The sequence below is a fragment of the Globicephala melas genome, chromosome 18 (assembly GCF_963455315.2).
Source record: "Globicephala melas chromosome 18, mGloMel1.2, whole genome shotgun sequence".
Taxonomy (NCBI): Eukaryota; Metazoa; Chordata; class Mammalia; order Artiodactyla; family Delphinidae; genus Globicephala; species Globicephala melas.
The window spans coordinates 17,049,391-17,061,079 of NC_083331.1; the positions used below are offsets into that span (position 1 = coordinate 17,049,391).

Genomic DNA, 11,689 nt, shown 5'->3' on the forward strand with positions numbered 1-11,689 from the left:
GGATACTTTGGGAAGGAAGGAATTGAGCCAGAAAAACCCAAAGAACATTCTATAATACTTCCTTAAGAATATATGGGCACTGACATAACCTTCCCTAACTTTGTCTTCTCTACACTTTCTAATGTATCTGCCTTTCCTCCCATCTTCCCTTCCTTCTCTCCTCGATTAGAAGATGAGATGTTACCTAACCTAACAGCTTTGCATCATTCCACTCTGATTGCTCCTCTCTCCTGGATGACCACACCCCACCCTGCTCTGGATGACCAAACCCCACTCTGTCCTGGACGACCACACACCACCCTCTCCTAAATGACCACACACCACCCTGACCTAGATGATTGCAGCAAAATTGGCTCTTCCTTTTGGACCTTCCTATTGGTTTGTCTTCCTCTACACGGCCCTTAAGTGTTGGTTTCTAGGAATCCAGCCTGTGCCCTTTAACCTCTTTGCTGTACCTTCTCTCCTTGGACAATCTTATCCACACCTATGGGCCTCCATCACCACCTTCATGTCACAAACTGACAGATCAATATAAGAGTTTCCAAATTCAGTCTTAAGGTCCTGACTCTCAGATCTCAATTGTCCCTTTGGTCTCTCCTTTTAGGACTAAAAGAAAATGGCCTGAACTAAAAGAAGGAGCTTACAGTAGGATGTTCCTCAGAAGACCTTTTTCCTAGGAAGCCATTCTGAGCACACTTCCTGTTTTCCTATTCAAACCACTCCCCCTTGCCAATTTCATGGCTACTGAAGCAACACAGGAAGTGGTGCAAAGGTATCCAACACCTAGATTTGAATCCCGTCTCCACACTTAGGTAACTTACCTAAGCTCTGCAACTCTTAGTTTTATCATCTGTGTTGAGGGGTTTGTAATAATCGTCACAACATTATGAACATAAAATGAGATGATGCCTATAAAGTGCTTAACACAGTGCCCAGAACCTAGACAGAGCTCAGTTAGGTAATATGTCTGTGGTTATTATGCAGAAATGGTGGATCACATTCTGCTATCTCAAGAGGAAAAAAAAATCCATTGCAATGCTTTCTGAGTCCTTTAACCCTTTTCTGTCCCACAGCTACATATAATCCAAATGGTGGGTGCCATGTCCTGAGGCTGTTGGTGCAAAAGGCTCTTTGAGGGAAAGGGTTTTTTTTTTCTTTTGAGTCCCCTTATCTAAGTATAAGATTATCCTATCAACCAGGTTGAGTTCATTCATGCTAAGCATCCTCCAATCCAGGGTGAAGCTGAAAGGGAAGATGCATGTCTAAATTCAAACTGCAAGGAATAAAAGAAATGAACATCAGGCAGAGTTGGGGAAGCAAGATGCCAAGTACAGGAAGCATGTTTTTTTACATAAGAATTACTTGTACCAAATTTGCTCTGCTTTCAAATTCCATCTTTTGCCCTGTAATTAAAATTCCCTTGGTCTCACCCCCATTCAAAATGGGTGGGAAAGAGCAAGCTTGAGATCCTATGAAAGACAAGTGACTGGAGAGACAAATTCTTGACCAATTAAAACAGTTCTGTCACTTACACCCCTTTCCATGAAAAAAAATTATAACAATCTTCCCGTAGCTTTATTCTATGTGGCTTCCCTGGTATTGCGTGTTTGTTTGCACTCATTACTGTTGGGCATATGCCTTCCTCCCTGCTGAAATTCCAGCTTCAATTTTTCTTTAGAAAGCAACACTTAGTTCACTGGAGGCTGCTGATTATGAGGGTGCAGAGTCCCAGATGAATCATAGAAGCAGGCAGATTGCACAAATACAAATCCTCTGCATTGTGTTTACACCCACACTAACCTTCTCATATGGCCTCTCTTCCCAGCATTCCTTTGCTGGATTACCTCATCCATAGCCAAAGTACAATTAGTGCATTCAGGCACTAGAGACAGCTAACAATGCAAGGAGGAGTGGAGCAAACAACCTTCTGATTCCTAGAATCTAGACACAACACAAAGGCAAAAGAAATAAAAACAGCAATAGTATCTATAACAAGTGCTGTGGGGTGCCATCCAGATCCCCCCATTAGCTCATTCCCCTAGCTGCCAGAGGTATAGGCTGCTGGTGGCACAGCTAAGTCCCCTCCTAGGTTATGTCCCTGGGCTAAGGGAGCCACCGCTCCCAAGGTTACACCTCCTTCCCAAAGACAGACAGCATTCAACACCTGGTCAGTGTGGGTGTTCAAAGCCTGGTCTCTCTGCCTAAATTTAGAGCAACTCTGAATGGACATCCCAGATCCAGTGCTCCCCATATCATTGATGAGAGCCTTTGTTTGGACTGCTTTGCCCTTCAACTTCTCCTTCTGCCCAATACCATTCCCCTCACTTTTAATAAATATCCCGAGTGCAAATTTTCATCTCAGTATCTGCTTGCCATTGAACCTGACATAAACAATAGCTCAGAGGTAACATCTCAAGGCACAGTGAGACTGATATTCCAGAAACTTCACTAAGACTTGAAGCCCTTCTTAAGATCCATGGAAATATCATGGAGTCGTCTATGGTATTACAGAGCCAGCTTGGCTCTTGGCTCCACAATAAGATGGATACTCAGGTTGGGCTCTGGGGAATGAAAAGAGCTGGGATTGGAGCCAACATGTCCATGAGCACTGGGCTCAGTTCCAGTGCTTCATCTGTGTGCCCTTAAGCAGGTTTTTAGAGCAGTGCTTCTCAAATGATCAGTGGTGAAAGACCTTTTTCGTTTTCAATCTATCACAAACCAACTATATTTTTATATCACACGCTATATATATTTAATATATATCACAAACCATATTTTTATAAAGTACAATAAAATAAATTACAACTCTCCACTCCTTAAGTGTGGGCTGCATATAGTGACTTCCTTCAAAAGAGTATATAGAAAGGAGATGTGAGAAGATAACTTTACAGTAGAGAAAACTGACAAACACCACCTCAGCCACATGATCAAGGTCAACACCAACAGTAATAAGTCATGTTTGTAGCCTTGACATGATGTGATGAAAATGCCCTTTACCTCTCTGGTCTCCCTCCCAAAAGCCCACATGCCCAATTAAATCATGAGAACACATCAGACAAATCCCAACTGAAAGACACTCCACAAAACTTCTGACCACTACTTCTCAACACTGTCAAAGTCATCAAAACCAACAAATGTCTGAAAAATAGTCACAACCAAGAGGAGCTTAAAGAGACATGACAGCAAAAGGTAATGTGGGAGCTTAGATGGGATCCTGGGATTGAAAAGGGACATTAGGTTAAAAACTAAGGAAGTATAAATAAGATATGAACTTTAGCTAAGTATGTATCAATATGAGTTCACTAATTGTAATGAATGCACCATACTAATGTAATATATTAATAATAGGGGAAACTTGGACAGATGCTATGAGAACTCTTTGTGCTATCTTCTCAATATTTCCGTAAATTTAAAATTGTTCTAAAAATAATTTTGTTATAAAAAATAAAATACATTAAATATACAAGAATTTTTAAGAGGCGTATATAATATAAGCCTAGTTCTTTAAACTATTAGTGTCAATCGACTTAAAATTTCTCTCTCAAATTACTGTAAAAGTTTCTAAGTGCTTCTTTTTTCCATTTTTCTTTTCTTTATTTTCAATTGAGGTATAATTAATTTATAATATTATATTAGTTTCAGCTGTACAACATAGTAATTCAAAATTTTTATAGATTATACTCCATTTAAAGTTATTATAAAATATTGGCTATATTCCCTGTGTTGTACAATGTATCCCTGTAGCTCATTTATTTTAACTAAATGCTTCTTACTTTTGCTTTCCGTACCTATACCAACCAGTAGTAAGTGGTTCTCAGACTGGCACCAGTCTGAGGACCACACTCTGAGAAGCCCTCCATCTGACTCAGTTTTCTCATCAGTAAAATGAGAGTATGAGACCAGAGGATCCAATCTCCCATGCATGTTCCTTCATAGATAGTCCCTGGAATGCTATCATAAGTGATCACCTTCTGCCAAAAACAGCAGATTTGCAGAACCAGATGCCCAGAACCAAGTCCCTTCTCCATGACAATGGCATGAGATACTCACTGTCCAGCTTTGTGAACAGCTGTTCTCTCCCCAAACCTCTCAAATTCAAGCAGAACAAAAGGTACTGTCTCTGGGCTTTTTTTTTTTTTTCCTAATCCAGAACTAGAAAAGGGAGAGATGGAACATAAAAGTAATGCTACATGTTCAGGCTGTCACAGATGGTCCTCAAGCCAGGGTAAGTAAGTGTTCCTTTTCTTTTCTCTCATTCGGAAGCCCTAGGAAACAGAGAGAAGCCTCTTGTGCCAGGAGATTAATGGAGTCATGAACCAGCTGTAATTGGCCAGGAACCAGAAGACTGTCAGCAGACCATGAATTGTCATAGTTGAGACAGGATACGGTCTGAAAGAAGACACACCACAGATGGGGAAGTTGGTAAAATGAGTGGAAGGCAAACCTGCCAATGAGCAAGAAGGTTGGCGGGGGGGGACGGAAATGGCAGTTGAAAAACAGATGGTGGCAACCTGTCCCTTTAAATAGGTTTTTGAGATGTGAATGGAAGGTTTCAAAATAACCGAGGAAGACAATTTAATGCATCTGAGAGGGCCAGGAATGATTCAATTTTTTGTAAGTCTTGGAATACCTAGAGTTGATGCCATGACTGAAGCCCCAAGAAACAGGGAGCACACACGGCAAAAGCCAATAGGGAATTTGAACCAAGAACACATGCCACCACTCAACTACCACGAGTAAGATAAAGGACATTTAAATATTGGAATTTTGGAAAGAATTTAAATATTGAAACACTTAGGTTCCATGCACTGTTCATATATCTATTATCTCCTATTAACTATATATTATTTTTATTAACTAAACTTCTACTCTAACTTCTCTGTGGTCCATCTCCTAGCAATAGAATTGATCTAGGTATTTGACCTGTATTTCAGAAATTTGTAGAGATGGAATATGTCAGCAAAGGTAATATTGCACAAGACTAATGCATTAGTCAGAATATGCTAATTGCTATAATAAACAGTCTCAAATCTCAAAATGTCAGTGGCTTAACACATCAAAGGTGGTTCATTGCAGGTCATGTTTTAGTCGACAGGAATAAGGGAGGTGGAGAATGGAGAAAGCCCACCCATTCCTACCTGCCTTGGCCTAGAAGTGACACAACCATTTTTGCTCATGTTCCATTGGCAAGAACTAGTCACATGACCTTACTAGATACAGGAGGAGTGGTAAATACAGTTTGACCATGTTCCCAGGAAGAAGAAACAGGTTTGGTGAGCACTGAGCCAGTTGCCAGGAATAATTACATGAGGAACTCACAGAAAGCTGCCCAAATATGTTGGTCTTCAATAGTTTCACATATCTCAGATAATAACATCCTAGAAAACAGGGACAGTGTATGGACAACTTTCTTATTAGCACTTGAGTCAGTGCCCCATCTGTTAACACTTATTCATAGGATTAAAAGTGTGCAGAATTCGACTGCCTTTATTCAAATCTGGATTCTGCTACTTGCCTCCTCTGCAAGGTTATACATCCTCTTGGTACCTCAGTTTTTTCACTTGTAAAATAAGAATATTAGTACTCATTTCATAGGATTGTGAAGTTTAAATGAGATAATTCTTATAAAGCATTCAGCATAATGCCCAGCACGCGATTTCTTAATATTTGTTAAGTACTTTCTACATGCCAGGGAATACCATAAGGGCTTTACATTAATGAACTAACAAGACTCACAACAACACACCAAGGCAGGAACTTTCTCCATTTTGTATACAGAAAAACAAGTCCAGAGCTAACCCATCCAAAGTCACACAACTAACAAGTGGAAAAGCCACAATTGGTACCTCAGGCATTCTGGCTCCAGACTCAGTCTCCCTACTATCATCTCCTGCCTCTCAATATTCCCTATTGTTATTGCTATTTTAACACATTTATTGAAGTATAATTGATGTACAATAAACTGTACATATTCAAGATGTACAATATGATGTATAATATGTTTTGACATATTATACACCTGTGAAACTGTCACCACAACCACACCACAACCTGTGAAACTGTCACCACAATTGTCACCACAACCATCACAATATGATGGAGGACATATCCATCACCTCCAAGAATTTCTTCAAGCCCCTTGGTAATCCTTCCCTCCCACCACTCCCCACTCCCCACATCCCCCTATCTGCTTTCTGTGCCTACAGTATAGCCTGAATTTTCCAGATTTTTACATAAATAGAGTCATACAGTTTGGACTCATTTTCATCTGTTATGTCGAATTTCATTCATGTGTTGCATGTATCAATAGTTCATTCCTTTCTATTGCTAAGTATTCCATTGCATAGATACACCATACTGTAATTTGTCCATTCATCTATCAATGGACATTTGAGTTGATTCTTGTTTTTTACTGTTACCATAAAGCTGCTATGAATAATCATGTACAAGTGTTTATATAGACAAATACTTTCATTTCTCTTCAGTGAATACACAGGAGTAAAATGGCTGGGTCATATGGTAGGTATGTGTTTAGCTTTTTAAGAAACTACCAAACTATTTTCCATACGGTTGCACAATTTACATATCCATCATCAGTGTATGAGGGTTCCCAGTTGCTCCACATCCTCAACTTGGCATGGTCAGTCTTCATTCTCCTAGGTGTGTAACAGTATCTCATTATGGTTTTAATTTGCTTGTAACAAATAATGATATTGAGCATTTTAATATATTTATTTGCCATCTGATGTTTTCTCTGGTAAAGTGCCAGTTTAAATCTTTTGCCTATTTTTAATTGAACTGCTTTTTCTCTTACTACTTTATGTATTGTTTGCAAATCTCTTATTAGATATGTGATTTGTAAATATTTTCTTCCAATAGCTAGCTTTTTTATTCTCTTCTAAGGAGTAGAGGTTCTTAATTTTGATGAAGTCCAATTTTTATATGCTTTTATTTTATGGATCATGTCTCTGATATGAAATTTAAGAAATTTTTGCCTAATGCCAGAGCACCAAAATTTTCTTTTATGTTTCCTTCCAGAAATTTTATTCTTTTAGATTTCACATTTAAGTCTATGATCCTTTTTTGGTCTATATATGTTTCAAGGTTCAGATCAAAGGTTTTTTTTTTTCTTTTATTGTATATGGATGTCCAATTGTTCCAGCACCAATTGTTGGAAAGACCACTCTTACTCCACTGAACCCTTTGTGTCTTTATCAAAAATCAATTGACCATATACATGTGGACTTGTTTGTCCATTATATCCATTGACATATTTGTCCATCTTGACACCATTACCACTCTATCTATATCATAGTAGCTTTATAGTAAGTCTTGAAATCAGGTAATGGGAGTCCTCAAGCTTTGTTCTTTTTCAAAGTTGTTTGACTATTCTAAATCTTTTGCATTTCTATATGAATTTTAGAATCAGCTTCTTTAATTGCTACTCAAAAAAAAGCCTGCTTTGAATCTATAGGATCAATTTGGGGAAAATTAACAACTTAAAAACACTGAGTCTCCCATTCCAGGAATACAGCATATCTCCACATTTATATAGCTGTCCTTTAATTTCTCTTAGCAAGGTTTAGTTGTTTATAGTATACAAATATTGCTATTATTAAAAACTTCTCTCATATCCATATTGTTTCTCTACCTAGATTGTACCTATGAGAATCACATCACATTTCTCTTGCGTCCTCACTGAGCTTCCATTTCCTCATCTGTGAAGAGGGGGAAAAAAAAAACCTACTTCACAGTTGGACACAAAATCACACACGTAAATCACCCAACATCTGTGCCTGCTGCTGGATTCTACTGGCCTGATTATAGAGTTATTAACTTTTATTTAATAATAGGATAAGGAGGAAATTAGAGAAGTTGTAAGGATGAGGCCACAAAGTGTGGATTCAAAGTGAAAGACTGATAAGATAGAGACTAAAGAAGGAACCAAAGACCACAGCAGTAGGAACTGCACATAAACTAACCCCAAGACTGTTATGACAGCAGTATTAATACTCATGGCTAGACAGAGAATACATAGAAAGATGTACATGTACATGTACATGCACATACATTAAGAGATTAACTGGTGATGTTCCAGTTTTAGGAATGGGACTTAGAAGGGATTAGAAAGTCAGCCAAAGAAGAACCCTGAATATGTAGCACTGTACATTCTCTGCATATCTGGGCAGGCTATAACCTTCTCCAAGCCTTGCTAAGAACTGAATAAGCTGACCTGGCATGTTTTTAAAATATCTTAACTTCTATCTGGTCCAGAAAGGCCACAACCACCAGGAAAGAAGGTTCCACATACCCAGAGTGGGCACTCAATAGTGAAACACCTGGCATAATCCTAAGTGCATGTAACCCTCAATAAAGTCTTGATTGACTAATCTTTTTCCAAGTGTAAACACATTTACAATTAAGGTCCTAAAATGTTTATGATTGGTGGGTGTGGAGAGAATAGATTTATTAATCAAGGTAATTAACACTTACAACCACAACAAATAAACCAAAATCTTAGAGGCTTAGCATAATAAAGGTTTAGTTGATACGTGTTAGGTAGGCCTCCTTCATCTCATAGCTGCACTATCTCTAACATGTGGCCTCCAGTGTGGCCATACCAGGGCAAGAGCGCCACAGAGGAGGTACACTGGCTCTTAACTGCTTCAACTCAGAAGATCCACCCACAGTCCACTGAGCAGAACTAATCACATGGGCCAGACTAACTGCAAAAATGACTGGGAAATACAGGGGAACGAGCATGTAGTGAGCATTAACTATATTCCTGCAGATAAACCCAGCTCCTTCCCTCACTCTACTCACTTTCTCCCCTCCAGAAGTGGTAGGGGAGCAAGTAGATAAACTATTTAAGCAAAGGGTCTGCTTTGAGGTATGTTACATGGACAGAGGGGAAAAAGACATGGAAATCAGGTTATAGTGATGAGGGAGATGGATCAGTATTTATAGAAGGAATTTCAGAGAAGAGTTCTCAATGACAGTATTCCTGTACCCAAATATCCACAATCAAAAAGCTCTGAAATGTTTCTGTGTTCCAAATGTGTAACCAAGGGGGGAAACCAGAGAGACCCCATTTGCCATAGCTTCCAGTGACTCACTGGGGGATTTTGTCCTTCCCATCTCCACAATTCTGGGCTCTGCAGAGTTGGAGGCATTGGCCCTTGAAGAGTACATTCTTGCCAGAAGACAGAGCAAGAGTCCCATTGAACTATAAGTTATGACTGTTGACAGGGCACTCTGGCATCCTAGAGCCCAGGAATCACAGAGGAAAAGAGTAGTCACCATATTGTCTTATTATGTCTCCATGGGATATGCAGTTAATCCTCTTTTTCATTCCTGATATTTGTGATTTGTGTTCGCTCATTTTTTCTTAGTCAGTCTAGCTATGGGTCTATTAATTTTCTCTATCTTTTCAAAAGTCAACTTTACACCTGTCTTTATATTTAAAGTGCACTTCTTGTAACCAACATAGTTTCATTGATTTCTGTTATCTTAATTGGTTCCATCTTTTTACTGAATTGGGGTTTTAATTTGCTCTGTCTTTCTAGATTTCTAAGGTTAGTACCTTAGATCATTAATTTATAATTTTCTTGTTTTCTAATACAAGCCCTTAAAGATATAAAATTTCCCCTAATTACTGTTAGAATAGCTGCCTTAAAATCCATGTCTGATAATTCTAATACCTGAGCCATCTCAGGGTTGATCTATACTGATTATATTTTCTCTTAAGAAGAGGTCAAGAACCCCATTCTTGTTCTTGTGTATGTCAGTAACTCTGGATGGTATCCTGGATATTGTGGAGGATTTCTTGTGAGGACTCTGAACTATATTATACTTCTCCCAAAGAGTATGATATTTTTGTTTTGGCAAAATTGCAAAAAAATAAATTAAAAAGGACTCTTTCTTGAGCAATAGCTTTTATCTCAGTTTAGTGCATTTACCCTTTACAGAGCTGCTTGTAGTCTGCCACATACATTCATGGGATCAACCAAGAATTTGGGAAGTTTATACACAGAATTTAGGGCTCGCCTCTCGGGCTCTCTCCTTTTAGAGATTTCCCCCTCACTTTTCAATGGCTATAGCTGCTCTCAACTCGTTCCTCTAGTTCTTCAGGCCAGAAAGACTATGGACATTGCCTACAGCCAACTCTTAAGCTAAAATACTATAAATAAGGGAAGGAATTCCTTGCCTTGTCCTTTCAAGTGCCAACCACCCTCCATAATCTCCTTGCATTTATTCACTTTCCAGTGCCTTCAAAGGTAGTTCTTTGTATTTTTCATCTGAAGTCAGTTTGGTAGCAACTTAGCCATCCCAGGAGTGAAAATCAGTATGCATTTTTAAAAATAAAAATTAGGCATAAGATATTTAAGTGTGTGAATTAATTTCTTGTGTTCATTTTTTTCACAAGAAGACTTAGAGGAGTAAAAGAACACAAGACAGATTGGAAGTGAAGAGTGAACGTTTCTAAAAAGAGAAAATACAGAAGGGGAGGTAGAGCCACTAAAGACAACATAATTTTGCATTACCGTCGATTAAGCCAAATCTGACCAGAGTGATAAAGATTATTGGTTAACATGTTTGGAAGGCCATGAGGCTGTGCTCCATACCTTCTGCTTGCCCAGATCCACTTTCCACTCTTCTCCTCTGCTCTCTGCCTTGGGACCAACCTGTACGGATGCATCAAGAGTTCCCTTCCTTTCTGGCTTCCATTTGGATTCAGCCAGTGGTGAGTACCTGCAGGAGATCAAAGCAAGGGAAAAAAGTGAGGTCAGGAAATTTTTTTCCCAAGATCTCTCCCTGGTAGTTTTCTGTGGCTTGACTGCATCCTTCCACCAAAGGCCACAGTTCCTGTCAGACGGTTTTCTCCAAAAACTCTAGATTCTGGTAAACACTCCTTCTGCTTGCCCCTTCAGACTTAGGGTTGGTAAATGGCTCCCTGCTGGGGTACTGCAACATCCCTCAGTGCTTTTCCTAAATCCAGCACACACCTTTGTAAAAAGTCCCTTTATTAAACTCTTCCCAGTATGAGTGCACCATCTGTTTCCTGCCAGGATCCTGAAGGATAGAGCACTCCCAGACAAAAAAAAAAAAAGACTTTAACAGGTCTTAGAAAGAGAGGATGTTAAGTACCAGCCCACATGCGGTCAAACAGTAGAGGAGACCTTCAGTACCTCTAAAAACAGTAACCCATAAATTTCACTCACATGCATTGTCTAATTTAATGTTAGCAACACTCTGATTTAATAGGTATTGATATCATTTCCATTAAAGGTGAGAATACTCAGACTCTATGGAAATGGGTTTACTAGGATTCCCAGATCTTCTTTAGACTACGGATCCTATCATCTTCCCCCTACACCCTGACCCTTGCCATTCAGATAACACACACCACCAATGCTAAAAATCAGAGTTCTCTAACTTTGAGGGCAGGCAGGACGTTTTTAAAGTCCTTGAAGCCCAGGGAAGGGAGTGGTCACTCACACTTTGTCTATTAAAGCCCAAATGTTGGAGGAATGGCACATGACAATTTCAGCCAGTTTGGAGATCTGAGTTCATTAGTCAGAGACCCCCTCTCGCATTTATTTTAAAGAAACTTTATTTAAAAGAAATCATGATTCAACATGGGAGTTGCAATGTATACAGCACCCTTAAATATTTCTTAAACATTGTC

General features: G+C 39.1%; 1 protein-coding gene across 4 annotated transcripts in view; it reads right to left on the reverse strand.

Moving 5' to 3' along the window:
- The window catches only part of LOC115866657 (uncharacterized), a 439,762-nt gene extending 429,023 nt beyond the window's left edge, over window positions 1-10,739 (reverse strand). For all 4 annotated transcript variants that reach the window (XM_060287720.1, XM_060287721.1, XM_060287723.1 and 1 more), the window contains exon 1: window positions 10,626-10,739. The gene's annotated coding sequence lies outside the window, so the exon portion shown is untranslated. The remainder of the gene's footprint in view (window positions 1-10,625) is intronic.
- Between the last annotated feature and the right edge of the window lie 950 nt (window positions 10,740-11,689).